At 41.7% G+C, this 15,990-nt stretch overlaps 1 protein-coding gene across 3 annotated transcripts in view; it reads right to left on the bottom strand.

Moving 5' to 3' along the window:
• Positions 1–15,990, bottom strand: part of PLCB1 (phospholipase C beta 1) — a 746,923-nt gene that overhangs the window by 581,634 nt on the left and 149,299 nt on the right. The window lies entirely within an intron of this gene.

Genomic DNA, 15,990 nt, shown 5'->3' with positions numbered 1-15,990 from the left:
TTGCTGCTGAATTATTTCCTGAAGAGACTTCATGGTGTTCACAATAAAATGATTTTCAAAAATAATGTAATCAAACAAATATAGTAGGAAAAAAAGGGGAAAAAATGCTTTAAAAAGAGTCCTACATGAGTTCCCATTGTGGCTCAGTGGGTTAAGGACCTGATATAGTCTCAATGAGGATGCGTGTTCAATCCCTGGCCTCGCTCAGGGGGTTAAAGATCCAACATTGCTGCAAGCTGCAGTGTAGGTTGCAGCGGCAACTTGGATCTGGCTGTGTGAAAGGCCTGCGGCTGCAGCTCTGATTCAAGTTCTAAGCCAGGGAACTTCCATATGCCACAGGTGCAGCCATAAAAAGAAAAAAAAATTTTTGAAAAAGAGTCCTACCTATAAAACAAACTTATGTTTACCAAAGGGTAAGTGGTAGTGAGGGATAAATTAGGAATTGGGGATTAATGGATATGCACTACTGTATACAGACAGATAAATAAAAAGGACCTACTCGACAACACAAAGAACTCTACTCAATATCCTGTAATAACCTATAATGGAAAAGAATCTTAAAAAGAACTTACACATACATATGTAAACCAAATCACTTTACTATACACCTGAAACATTATAAATCAACTATATTCCAATAAGAAAAAAGGAGCTCTATGTTTATTTATATGACTTTTTAAAACATAAATAAAAAGTCCCCATGCCTTTAAGTAAAGAATGGTTGCCCAAGTATAACCCATGAGCTTCCTAAAGTAGGTATTTTTTCCTAAGCTGACCGTCCTTGAAAAACTGTTCTTTAGATTTCCAACAAGACACTGCTTTCAGAGCTAAATGCCTACTTTCAAAAGAAACATGCTGACATTGTTTACTCTGATTCTTATTCAATGCTCAAGGCCATCTTAAACCCAAAATAAGAATTTTATTTTATAAAGCATTATTAACTTTTTGTGTAGCCATGCAGAGGGATGCATGAACATGGCACACAGACCAGGGAAGAAGCATTGACCCAGCAGGCCAAGGGTAACATGATATTCTCAACACAGAAGCCTAACCTTCTTGCATACCAGTGGTCCCTGATCCTCGGTGGGGAAATGGCTTGATTCAGAAACTGAATGTGTGGGAAGTTCCAACTGTGACTCAATGGTAATGAATCCAACTTGTATCCATGAAGATGCAGGTTGGATCCCCGGCCTCACTCAGTGGGTTAAGGATCGGGCGTTGCATGAGATGTGGTATAGGTTGCAGATGCAGTTCGGATGCTGCGTTGCTGTAGCTGTGATGTAGGCTCGCAGCTGCCACTCTGATTCAACCCCTAGCTTGGAACTTCTGTATGCCAAAGGAGTGGCCCTAAAAAAAAAAAAAAAAAGGGAGAGGACAAGATGGCGGAGGAGTAGGGGGACACGCTCGCCCTCTCCCACAAACACAACAAAAAAAGCACATCTACAGAAGAAATGACTCGCACAGAACAACAACCAATCGCTGGCAGAGGAACCTAAACTCCAATAACGGCAAGAAGTTCGTGACATTATTGGGCAGAACGGGAGAAAAGAGGAGAGTGAGAGAAGGTGAATCCGAGCGGGACGGGCACTCCCGAAAGGCAACTGCGGAGGAGAAAGGGATCCCGCACCCTGGAAAGTCTCCTACCGGGGGAAAGATCAAACGAACCGGAGGAATCTCCAGATGCAGAGAAGAGTGTAGCAGTAAGTCGGAGTACGGAAAAACGATCAAGAACCCAACGGACCATCTGAACTACGGGCACAGTCACCAAAAATTGAGACGCCTGGGTGGGGGCTGGGCACCGAATCCTCGGCTCCAGAGGTTAGTCCCCGGGAAAGGGCCGGGGGACGCCTGGGTGGGGGCTGGGCACCGAGACCTCGCCTCTGAAGGTTGGTCCCCGAGAGGGGGCCGGGGGACGCCTGGGTTGGGGCTGGGCACCGAGACCTCGCCTCCGAAGGTTAGTCCCCAAGAAAGGGCCGGGGGACGCCTGGGGGGGGGGGGGCTGGGCACCGAGACCTCGGCTCCAGAGATTAGTCCCCGGGCTAGGGGGGCGGGGAAGAGCGGAAACTGCTTGGGAGGTCTCTAAACCATTTGACGGGGCAGAGACTGCCTGGGAGACTAGAAAACAAAGCTGTCGCAGGGGAAGGGAGCAATACTCTAGGGGCGGGGAAGTGGAAAGCCTCCTCAGAGGGAACCTGGGAGAAGAGCCTGGTCTGCGCCCGTGCTGGGGAGGGGAGAGAAGAAGGGGTGGGTCCCCATAGAATACCCCCCACGCCACAGCAAGCTTACAGGCCCGCTAGCTAGCAGAAAGCTGTGCTTCCCAGTGCATTCCCTCCCCCCACCCCCGCCACCCCCTACGCTCTCGCCGAACCTGGGGCTGCCTGCCATCCAGGAGGGCTGGCCTCAACAATTGCCTGAAGCCTACCACCGCAGGGGCTCTCCCTGCACAGGCCTGCTTGCCCTTTGGAGGGGCTACACTTCCACAGAGCAGCACCAAACACCACCAGCCCCCTAGAAAAGGCCTGCAGCCCAGAAAAGCTAGAACAAGCCTAGCCAGGCCGTGAATAGATCGACCTAATTCTCCGACGGTTTTTCTGAGACGGGCTCCCCCGGGGAGGAGCCTCTTGAGTCTCCAAGGGCCTTGCTACACGCCCAAGACCCCAGGGGGTGCTAAGACCTAGTGGACCAGCTGCATAGGACTGCCAGCTCCAGGCAGGACCCCCTGCAGCCCAGAAAAGCTGCAACAAGCCTGGCCGACTTGGGAAAAGATCTCAGACGGTCTTTCTGAGTCGGGCTGTCCTGGGGAGGAGCCTCTTGAGTCTCCAAGGGCCCTGCTACCCGCCCAAGACCCCAGGGGGTGCTGAGACCTAGTGGACCAGCTGCATAGGACTGCCAGCTCCAGGCAGGACCCCCTGCAGCCCAGAAAAGCTGCAACAAGCCTGGCCGAATCGGGAAAAGATCTCAGACGGTCTTTCTGAGTCGGGCTGCCCTGGGGAGGAGCCTCTTGAGCCTCCAAGGGCCCTGCTACCCGCCCAAGACCCCAGGGGGTGCTGAGACCTAGTGGACCAGCTGCATAGGACTGCCAGCTCCAGGCAGGACCCCCTGCAGCCCAGAAAAGCTGCAACAAGCCTGGCCGAATTGGGAAAAGATCTCAGACGGTCTTTCTGAATCGGGCTGCCCTGGGGAGGAGCCTCTTGAGCCTCCAAGGGCCCTGCTACCCGCCCAAGACCCCAGGGGGTGCTGAGACCTAGTGGACCAGCTGCATAGGACTGCCAGCTCCAGGCAGGACCCCCTGCAGCCCAGAAAAGCTGCAACAAGCCTGGCCGACTTGGGAAAAGATCTCAGACGGTCTTTCTGAGTCGGGCTGTTCTGGGGAGGAGCCTCTTGAGTCTCCAAAGGCCCTGCTACCCGCCCAAGACCCCAAGGGGTGCTGAGACCTAGTGGACCAGCTGCATAGGACTGCCAGCTCCAGGCAGGACCCCCTGCAGCCCAGAAAAGCTGCAACAAGCCTGGCCGAATCGGGAAAAGATCTCAGACGGTCTTTCTGAGTCGGGCTGCCCTGGGGAGGAACCTCTTGAGTCTCCAAGGGCCCTGCTACCCGCCCAAGACCCCAGGGGGTGCTGAGAACCAAGTGAAATCTGCTACCATCGTGGGGTGGACCTCCCAGTCCTGTCTGCCCTCAGGAAGTCCTCCTTTGCTTCAAAGAAACACTGTTAGTCCCATCAACACTCCAGAAAAGCCACACTGCCTCAAAAAAAGATTGACCAACAACGACAGCCCTCAGGAAATATTCCAGGGCAGTGACAAGGCAAACACTACCCGATAACGGAGAGTACAACTCCCTCAGGAGAAAGAAGACAACAAGCAAGATGAAGAAGCTGAGAAACCACCCCCAGTCAAACCAACAGGAGAACTCACCTAAAACAGTCAACAATGAAACAGATCTCTGCAGTCTGACAGACCTGGAGTTCAAAAGAGAAATAGTGAAAATACTGAAGGAATTAAGAGAAGATATGAACAGCAATGCAGATACCCTCAGAAAGGAGCTAGAAAATATAAGGAGGAGCCAAGAAAAACTAGAACATTCATTTGCAGAGATGCAAACTGAACTAGGGGCAGTAAAAACCAGAATGAATAATGCAGAAGAATGAATCAGTGATATGGAAGATAGAATAATGGAAATCACTCAATCTGGTCAACAGACAGAAAACCGAATCAAAAAACTGGAAAGCAATATAAGAGACCTATGGGATAATATAAAACGGGCCAATCTACGCATAATAGGAATTCCAGAAGGAGTAGAAACAGATAAGGGAATGGAAAATATATTTGAAGAAATTATTGCTGGAAACTTCCCAAATCTAAAGGATACTGGATTCAAGATACAAGAAGCACAGAGGGCCCCAAACAAACTGAACCCAAACAGACCCACACCAAGACACGTCATAATAAAAATGGCAAAAGTTAGTGATAAAGAGAGGATCCTAAAGGCAGCAAGAGAAAAACAGAATGTTACCTACAAGGGAACCCCCATAAGAATATCAGCTGATTTCTCTACAGAAACACTACAGGCCAGGAGGGAATGGCAAGAGATATTTAAAGTGCTCAAAGGAAAAAATATGCAACCTAGAATACTCTATCCAGCAAGAATATCATTTAAAATAGAAGGGGAAATAATAATTTTTCCCAACAAACAAAAACTTAAAGAATACAGCAACACAAAACCCAGGTTAAAGGAAATATTGAAAGGGCTTCTCTAAACCAAAAAGAAAGGAAGGAAAGGGAAGAAAAAAGAAAAGAAAAAAAAAAAAAAGAAGAAGAAGAAGAAGAGGAAGAACTAGGACTGAGGAAGATACAATCAGAGAGCAGTCACTCAAATAAGCCAGCATACAGATTTAATCATGAACATGCTTCAAACAAAATAAAATTAAAAAGAAAAAAATAAAAGAGTCATCAAAACCATAAAATGTGGGCAAGGGATGTTAGGAGGTAAATAATCCTTTTTGTTTGTATGTATGTCTCTCTTCTTAATTTTAATATAATAATGAAGTGTTTGAACTTACAGGACCATCAGGCTAAAACACACAATTATGGGAAGGGGTTAACATACTTAAAAAACAGGGCAACCACAAGCCAAAACCAAATATTGCATTTGCAAAAAATGAAAAAAAAAAATACACTCAAGCAGATAATAACAGGAGACCATCCAACCAAAAAAAAAAAGAAGAATGGAGAACCATAGAATCAACTGGAACATGAGGATCAAATGGCAATAAATAATCATCTATCAATTATCACCTTAAATGTCAATGGACTGAATGCCCCAATCAAAAGACACAGAATGGCTGAGTGGATAAAACGGCAAAAACCTTCAATATGCTGCCTACAAGAAACTCACCTTAGGACAAAAGATACATATAGATTGAAAGTGAAAGGCTGGGGAAAAGTATTTCATGCCAATAGACATGACAGAAAAGCAGGAGTTGCAACGCTCATATCAGACAAAATAGACTTTAAAACAAAAGACATAAAGAAAGACAAAGAAGGACACTATTTAATGATTAAGGGATCCATCCAAGGAGAGGATGTTACTATCATCAACATATATGCCCCAAACATAGGAGCACCCAGATACATACAACAAATATTAACAGACATAAAGGGAGATATTGATGAGAATACAATCATAGTAGGAGACCTAAATACCCCCCTCACATCAATGGACAGATCCTCTAGACAGAAAACCAATAAAGCAACAGAGATCCTAAAGGAAACAATAGAAAAGTTAGACTTAATTGATATCTTCAGGACACTACATCCAAAAAAATCAGAATACACATTCTTCTCAAATGCTCATGGAACATTCTCAAGAATCGACCACATATTGGGACATAAAGCGAATCTCAATAAATTTAGGAGCATAGAAATTATCTCAAGTGTCTTCTCTGACCACAATGCCATGAAATTAGAAATCAACCATGGGAAAAGGAAAGAGAAAAAACCTACTCCATGGAGACTAAACAACATGCTACTAAAAAACCAATGGGTCAATGAGGAAATCAAGAAGGAAATTAAAAACTATCTTGAAACAAATGATAATGAAGACACAACCTCTCAAAATCTATGGGATGCTGCGAAAGCAGTGCTCAGAGGGAAATTTATAGCAATCCAGGCCTTTCTCAAAAAAGAAGAAAGATCCCAAATTGACAACTTAACCCTCCACCTAAATGAATTAGAAAAAGAAGAACAAAGAAGTCCTAAAGTCAGCAGAAGGAAGGAAATTGTAAAGATCAAAGAAGAAATCAATAAAATAGAGACTCAAAAAACAATAGAGAAAATTAATAAAACCAAGAGCTGGTTCTTTGAAAAGGTGAACAAAATTGATAAACCCCTGGCCAGACTCACTAAAAAGAGGAGAGAAAGAACCCAAATCACCAAAATTATAAATGAAAAAGGAGAAATCACAACGGATACAGCAGAAATACAAAAAACCATAAGAGAATACTATGAACAACTATATGGCAATAAGTTTGACAATCTGGAAGAAATGGACAATTTTCTAGAATCTTACAGCCTGCCAAAACTGAATCAAGCAGAAACAGACCAACTGAACAGACCGATCACTAGAAATGAAATTGAAGAGGTCATAAAATCACTCCCTACAAATAAAAGCCCAGGACCAGATGGCTTCACAGGTGAATTCTATCAAACATATAAAGAGGAATTGGTGCCCATCCTCCTTAAACTCTTTCAAAAGGTTGAAGAAGAAGGAATACTCCCAAAGACATTCTATGAGGCCACCATCACCCTCATTCCAAAACCAGGCAGAGATACCACCAAAAAAGAAAACTATCGCCCAATATCATTGATGAATATAGATGCAAAACTCCTCAACAAAATCTTAGCCAACCGAATCCAACAACATATCAAAAAAATTATACACCATGACCAGGTTGGGTTCATCCCAGGTTCACAAGGATGGTTCAACATACGCAAATCAATCAACATCATACACCACATTAACAAAAAAAAAGTCAAAAATCATATGATCATCTCAATAGATGCAGAAAAAGCATTTGACAAAGTTCAACATCCATTCATGATCAAGACCCTCGCCAAAGTGGGTATAGAGGGAACATTCCTGAATATAATCAAAGCCATTTATGATAAACCCACAGCAAATATAATCCTCAATGGGGAAAAACTGAAAGCCTTCTCACTCAAATCTGGAACAAGACAGGGATGCCCACTCTCACCACTGCTCTTCAACATCGTTTTGGAAGTCTTAGCCACAGCAATTAGACAAACAAAAGAAATCAAAGGCATCCGTATAGGAAGAGAAGAGATCAAACTGTCACTGTATGCAGATGACATGATTCTATACCTAGAAAACCCTAAGGACTCAACCCCAAAACTCCTTGAACTGATTAATAAATTCAGCAAAGTGGCAGGATATAAGATTAACATTCAGAAGTCAGTTGCATTTCTGTATACCAGCAATGAAGCATTAGAAAAGGAATACAAAAATACGATACCTTTTAAAATTGTACCTCACAAAATCAAATACCTCGGAATACACCTAACCAAAGAGGTAAAGGACCTATATGCCGAGAACTATAAAACCTTAATCAAAGAAATCAAAGAAGATGTCAAAAAATGGAAAGATATTCCATGTTCCTGGATTGGAAAAATCAATATTGTGAAAATGGCCATCCTACCCAAAGCAATCTACAGATTCAATGCAATCCCTATCAAATTACCCATGACATTGTTCACAGAACTACAACAAACAATCCAAACATTTATATGGAACAACAAAAGACCCAGAATCGCCAAAGCAATCCTGAGAAACAAAAACCAAGCAGGAGGCATAACTCTCCCAGACATCAAGAAATACTACAAAGCCACAGTCATCAAAACAGTGTGGTACTGGTATCAAAACAGACAGACAGACCAATGGAACAGAATAGAGAATCTGGAAATTAACCCTGACACCTATGGTCAATTAATCTTTGACAAGGGAGGCAAGAACATCAAATGGGAAAAGGAAAGTCTATTCAGCAAGCATTGCTGGGAAACCTGGACAGCTGTATGCAAAGCAATGAAACTAGAACACACCCTCACACCATGCACAAAAATAAACTCCAAATGGCTGAAAGACTTAAATATACGACAGGACACCATCACACTCCTAGAAGAGAACATAGGCAAAACACTCTCTGACATCAACATCATGAATATTTTCTCAGGTCAGTCTCCCAAAGCAATAGAAATTAGAGCAAAAATAAACCCATGGGACCTCATCAAACTGAAAAGCTTTTGCACAGCAAAGGAAACCCAAAAGAAAACAAAAAGACAACTTACAGAATGGGAGAAAATAGTTTCAAATGATGCAACTGACAAGGGCTTAATCTCTAGAATATACAAGCAACTTATACATCTCAACAGCAAAAAAACCAATCAATCAATGGAAAAATGGGCAAAAGACCTGAATAGACATTTCTCCAAGGAAGATATACAGATGGCCAACAAACACATGAAAAAATGCTCAACATCGCTGATTATAAGAGAAATGCAAATCAAAACTACCATGAGATACCACCTCACACCAGTCAGAATGGCCATCATTAATAAATCCACAAATAACAAGTGCTGGAGGGGCTGTGGAGAAAAGGGAACCCTCCTGCACTGTTGGTGGGAATGTAAACTGGTACAGCCACTATGGAGAACAGTTTGGAGATACCTTAGAAATCTATACATAGAACTTCCATATGACCCTGCAATCCCACTCTTGGGCATCTATCCGGACAAAGCTCTACTTAAAAGAGACACATGCACCCGCATGTTCATTGCAGCACTATTCACAATAGCCAGGACATGGAAACAATCCAAATGTCCATCGACAGAGGATTGGATTCGGAAGATGTGGTATATATACACGATGGAATACTACTCAGCCATAAAAAAGGATGACATCATGCCATTTGCAGCAACATGGATGGAACTAGAGAATCTCATACTGAGTGAAATGAGCCAGAAAGACAAAGACAAATACCATATGACATCACTTATAACTGGAATCTAATATCCAGCACAAATGAACATCTCCTCAGAAAAGAAAATCAATCATGGACTTGGAGAAGAGACTTGTGGTTGCCTGATGGGAGGGGGAGGGAGTGGGAGGGATCGGGAGCTTGGGCTTATCAGTCACAACGTAGAATAGATTTACAAGGAGATCCCGCTGAATAGCATTGAGAACTATGTCTAGATACTCATGTTGCAACAGAAGAAATGGTGGGGGAAAAACTGTAATTGTAATGTATACATGTAAGGATAACCTGACCCCCTTGCTGTACAGTGGGAAAATAAAATTAAAAAAAAAAAAAAAAAAAAAAAAAAAAAAAGGTGGGGGAGAAGAAATTGAATGCGTGATCCAAACAAGGGAGTTATTTGCCCGGCTGTAAGGCTTCTCTGCGGACAGAACCACTATCTGATTCAGGCCTTAGCCAAGTAGTGTTCAGTCTGGAAAAGGAACAAATAAATCTATCTTCCTTCCTAGTTTTCTTTTTATTTGTAATAATTACATGCCTTATGTTTAATGACCTAGGTCAAAAAGTAGGGTTTCCAAGTGGAACTTGATACAGAATGTTGGGTATCTTGTTATTCTCGCACATAAACAAGATGGATACTCAGGGGGAAAATGCAACGTTATTCAATTAATAGCATTCGAAAGTAAAACAGAAATCTGGCTCTTCACCTGGAGAAGTTAATCTGATGCAACTCTGCCTTTCAAGTCAGTGAGAACTGCTGCAGAAACATATTTTGGAAAGAAAAAGAACTTCAAACTACAGGCATACTTTAACTACCTTTTTATTTTTTTAAAAAAGTTTTGTTTTCAAGTCATTAACAATGCTGGAGTTTTAAACAATCTTGATAGTGTGTCTTACCTGAATGCTTCCCTTTGCCATGAGTTTTGTAAATCTCAGAGCAAGGAAAAATAAATCAAGAGGGAAAAAAAATCAGAATTTCCCAGCCATAGGAATGTCAATAGGCATAATCTTCTTTCTTATTCAGCTTGTAAGTGGTAAAAACAATAAAAAAAAAAAAAGTTGGGAAAATACAGGACCCTTGACACTGGAAAGAACTAAGAGTTAAAAAAATAAATGACACTCTGTTCAGTTAAACATGCTTCTCATAAGCTCAGTTCACACAGGTGGCTCCACTCTTCCAGACAGCTGCCCCATGGAGAGCACAATCCCTTCAAAGGCCAGAGGAGCAACTTTCTGGGCTTAGGTCAAAATCCTGTACTGATTTTCAGGTGAAGATGAAAGATGAAAGCTGCCTCAGAGAATACATTTTTAAAAAGCACAACAGTGAAACACAAAATGCAACAAAAACAAACAAGAAGTGAAGCTTGAGCCAGTGCAACAACTTGGACAGCTAAGAAAATAACAGAAGTTTCTGGGGCAGAGAGTGGCTGTGAATCACCATTTGACTTTCAACACTGATCCCTCCCCACAAGCCAATGGTGGAGTCCAAATTTACCGAGAACCACAAATTGAGAAAGAAACAAATTGACTAGGTTTCCTTTTAGCTTCCCTTGTCTAAGCAGTGTAGACATGCCTCTGAGTGAGGAACATGATTGTCTCTGAAATGCGGGAGGAATCCATCCAGTGCTTCAGGATGAATTAAGCCACCTCAAGACTGAGGGTGTCTTCCTGTAGGATGGGGAGACATCCCTTCTTTCTGGTCCAGGCCATTTACCAAAGTGTCAGAAAGGAAAACAGACCCTAGTATTCTTTTATTATTATTATTATTATTATAGCCCATTTACAATTTTTTTTTTTTTTGTCTTTTGTTGTTGTTGTTGTTGTTGTTGTTGTTGCTATTTCTTGGGCCGCTCCCACGTCATATGGAGGCTCCCAGGCTAGGGGTTGAATCGGAGCTGTAGCCACCGGCCTACGCCAGAGCCACAGCAACACGGGATCCGAGCCGCGTCTGCAACCTACACCACAGCTCACGGCAACGCCGGATCGTTAACCCACTGAGCAAGGGCAGGGACCGAACCCGCAACCTCATGGTTCCTAGTCGGATTCGTTAACCACTGCGCCACGACGGGAACTCCCCATTTACAATTTTGTGCCAGTTTCTGTTATACAGCAAAGTGACCCAGTCATACATACACACATATATATATACATATACATACATATACATATGTACATACATATGTATATGTATACATTCCCATATTATCTTCCATCATGGTCTTTCCCAAGTGATTGGATATAGTTCTCCGTGCTATATAGTAGGACCTAATTGCACATCCACTCCAAATGTAACAGTTTGCATCTACTAAACCCAAACTCCCAGTCCATCCGGCTTCCTCCCCACTCCTTCTTGGCAACCACAAGTCACTTTTCTATTAAACCCTAGTAGTCTAAGAAAGAATGAATGTATATGGCCATCGGGCCAGCCTCCTTTCTGAAGAGAAACAGAAGGAACTCTAAATACTCAGCTCTCAAACCATAGCCTATGTAGGGGAAACACTGTGGTCTCAGATAAAGGAAGAATGTCCAGAAGTCACCAATACTTCATTAGAAAAAACAGGTCCTTTATTTGAAAAGGACCATTCGAGCAAGATAAGAGCAAAGCAACTGTGCAAAATATCCCAGTCTAGAGGAAAATAAAGAAAAGAATCTTTAAAGCATCCAGGTGTAAAAAAAAAACTCATCACAGGGAAAGATCAGGTTCTCCTCAGACTTTGGCAACATCGAGTGCTAGAAAATCAAGGAACAATGGCTTTAAATGTGACCAAAGAATATTGCATTGAGGTATAGTATTATTCACGTTTAAGGTAAAAGAGTGACACTGGCCACTGTGGAAGATCTCATGAAATACACACACGTATGAGCCCTTCTGGAAAAGATCTTTATGTAGACTTTGACCATGAAGCAGAGACCAATTTAGAGATGAAGATAAACAATTTAGAAATGCAAAGCCATGGTGAATGATGGATGGAGAACACTGATTTCATTGAAATATACTGCTAATACTAAGCAAATATGGAAATAATGGTTCTAGGACAGTGCGAATGTTTTACGTGTGTATGATGCCAATAAAACACAAGTAACAAATATGGAGACATGGGGGCAGGTGGAGAGGGTGAGACACACAGGGGTGAATTTTCATGCTTCGTAGAGAGGCATTCAATACAGTATCGAAATTTTAAGGCTTCATGTTAAAATAGTATCTTTGGAATGATCCTATTTTTATAAAACTATTTTAATCATATCTATATTTAAATCTGCATATATGCTTAGAACTATATTTGGAACGACATTAACCTAATGTTAATGCTGGTTATTTCTGGAGGTTAGGATTTCAGGTGATATTGTTTTGTTTTGTTTTTTTGAGGACCACACCTGTGGCATATGGAAATTCCTGGGCTAGGGGTTGAATTGGAGCTGCAGCTACCAGCGTGCACCATAGCCACAGCAACACCAGATCCAAGCTGCATCTGCAAGCTACACTGGAGCTTGTGGTAACTCACTGAGCGAGGCCAGGGACCTAAACCATATCATCTCTGACACTATGTTGGGTTCTCAACCCACTGTGCCACTACAGGAACTCCTCAGGTGAATTTTAATTTGATTTTTGTTCTGTTTTCACTATCTGACATACACATACACACATACATGAATACATACAAATGTGTGTGTCTTACATAATAATGTCATTTAAAAAAATGTGAAAGTAAATATGGAAAGTTGCTAACACCTGGTTATTTATCATTTAAAATAAGTTTTTATTAGGGTTAGTCCCAATCATTTTTCCTCTCCTCACTCATCATTCTATTAATATGTGATTTTTCTCCTGTATTTCCCTATCACTTTGTTTGTTTGTTTGTTTGTTTGTTTGTTTGTTTCCTGGCCTTTTCTAGGGCCACACCCATGGCATACAGAGGTTCCGAGGTGAGGGGTCGAATCGGAGCTATAGCCGTAGCCGCCAGCCTACACCACAGCCACAACAACATGGGATCCAAGCCGCGTCTGCTACCTACACCACAGCTCATGGCAATGCCGGATCTTTAACCCACTGAATGAGGCCAGGGATCAAACCCACAACCTCATGGTTCCTAGTCAGATTCGTTAACCACTGAGCCAGGATGGGAACTCCCCTATCACTTTCAACAGTGTTTATACATGAAGATATCTACTTCTTCTACACCTTTATCTCTCAAATTATTGGCTTTGTTTGTTTATTTTTTGTCTTTGTTGTTTTGTTTTTTTAGGGCCACAGCTGTGAAACATGGAAGTTCCTGGACTGGGGTCCAATCACAGCTGCAGCTGCCAGCCTACAGCATAGCCAGGGCAAGCTAGATCCGAGCCACGTCTGGGACCTACAATGCAATTTGCAGCAATTCTGGATCCTTAACCCACTGAGTGAGGCCAGAGATTGAATCTGCATCCTCACTGGTACTGGTTGGGTTCTCAACCCACTGAGCCACAAAGGGAAATCCTCAAACTATAGTTATCTGAAAGTTACAGGACAGGAAGTGGCTTTTCTCAAGTACACCTTATAAGGAAGAGCTGACATCAGAACAGATTAGTCTCATACCAATGCCTGTGGTATTTACACTGTAACATTTCAGGAACAATTTATTTTCTTACTTTAAAAAATGAATCTATGTAGAAAAGTAATGCCTTTGAAGTCTATTGCAAACAAATTTCATGAAATAAATGGAAATTGTTGCCATCCCTAAATCCATTATTTTGAAAGAGCTTTGGAAAATTCATATACAAGGAAGATCATGGGAGGCAGTTCTTTGCCTCCATTCAGCCAATGGGGAAGTTGCCTGCTTCCAAACATTCCCAGGCTGGATGCTTTGAATCAGCAAAGTGGTAGCATTTCACTGATTCAGTGCCTGCCTACACTGCCACCAAATTGGTGATATATTTTATACTGTAAAAGTTTAGAAGCAAATTACTGTTGTCAAATGACATAAAGGTAAAATATAGTACTTATCTTAAAACAACTCCAATTAACCATCAGAAATGAGTTTGAAAAGTAATTCACTCTTGCCAATTTCACTTTATGAGACATTTAGATTTAAGTTCATCAGAGGTAAAAAGTAAGTAGTTGATGGTTAATAATATTAAGGAAATAAAAATCCAAGTCATAAAATGAGATAAATACTATGAAATTATTAAATTACTCACCAATATCCTTAAATATGAACTTGGTTATTTGTCAACCTCCCTTGTCAAAATTTGGTTCATCCAACATCTGACAGTAATCTATTTTTTTGTATTTTGTTTTGTTTTGTTTTTGTTTTGGCCATGCCTGTGGCATGTGGAACTACCTGGGCCAGGGACAGAACCTGTGCCACAGCAGTGACCCAAACCACAGCAGCAACAACACCAGATCCTCAACCCCCCATGCCATGTGGGAAGTCCTGCTTTCCTTTTATTGCTATCCCTTTCACTGGTGTCAGGAACTGCTGCTACACACTTATTGACATTGCTTAATTCTTATTGTCCTTTGAGCTTCAAAATTCTATCACCCAGGAAATAATTCCTTGAAAATAGGGAAGTTATACATGCATTGTATCTTCACCACTGGATGCTTGGCCATTCAGAGGAAGCACAAATACAAATGGTAGCAAAACAGCTATGTATCAATTACAATACCATTCACTTCAGAAATTATATTTAATTCATCAGGGACTTTAATTTTTTATTTCCTTAACTAAAAGTTATCACCCCAAATTTGAGACAAGCAAAGGGCGTTTCCCCTAGTGTCTGATAGAAATGGTATGGCAACATATTTCTCTCTGGTTCACCACTATCAACAAACTCAAACTTTGGAGAAAAGGGTAGAAACAATCTAGAAATCAGTTCAGAGTTTATTTTTCCAGTGTGGGTATACTCAAGGAGAATTAGGAAAATACACTTCTTCATTAGGAATTACTGTTGTTTCAGATTTACTAGCACAGGAGAGAGAAAAGATTTATTAAGACAGCTGTTGAATAAGAGAAATAGAAATATCTGTGAGCATGGTGGTTGGAATGATTCTGTTGCATTGAATGCCCCTACCAGAACCACCGATTACTATAATAAGGGCCCCTTTTTATTTTCTTCCTTTTCCTTCCCATGACGCTGTTGGACTAACCAAAAGTACCACATCACCCACCTTATCCTTAACAGTGCTGACACTATATTAGCCCAATTTTTTGGCTCACACATTCCAAGACACAAAAGATGTGCTCTCTCTTCACCTAATAACTGTCCTTCCCAACAGCAGAAACAATCTGTTCAAATAAATATGTTCTTAGTGGTTCTTACCCTCTTTTCCTGAGGTGCTGTTCTTTTAAAAAAATTATTAAAGAATAGTTGATTTACAATATTCTGTCAATCTCTGCTGTACAGCAAAATGACCTAGTACACACACACACACACACATTCTGTTTTCACATGTTATCTTCCATTGTGTTCTATCCCAAGAGACTGGATATATTTTCCTGTGCTGTACAGTAGACCTCATTGCTTATCCATCCTAAATGTAAGAGTTTGTATCTACTAACCCCAAACTCCCAGTCCATCCCGCTCCCTCCCACCTCCCCCTTGGTAACCACAAGTCTGTTCTCCATGTCTGTGAGTCAAGATGCAGTTCTTAAAAGGCAAGCATTGATTGCTTCTCAAATTACCAAGCTCATTTTTTTTTTTTTTGCTCCAAATAGTGGCTTGATAAAGGACTTTAAAGAATAAAACTGTTGGTCATCAAGCACCTGAGTGATATTATGCATGACACCCCCAAAAGACTTTAAAAGAGTGAAACTAATGCACATATCAAATTATCCTTAGTCATTATTCCTTAGAAATACTTCCCTACCCACCTCCTCTCTCTTTCTTCAGAGCCTATGTAGGTGGAATGGGCTGCCTGATAAAAGCAGACTAATTATATAACTTCACTTCTTCTTTTACAAGATGT

This window comes from Sus scrofa, chromosome 17, assembly GCF_054392235.1.
Source record: "Sus scrofa isolate SSC_HxYL_T2T_F1_AM1 chromosome 17, Sscrofa_HxYL_maternal_Yorkshire_Landrace_v2.0, whole genome shotgun sequence".
NCBI classification, from domain to species: domain Eukaryota; kingdom Metazoa; phylum Chordata; class Mammalia; order Artiodactyla; family Suidae; genus Sus; species Sus scrofa.
This window is presented reverse-complemented; position numbering and strand designations above follow the sequence as displayed.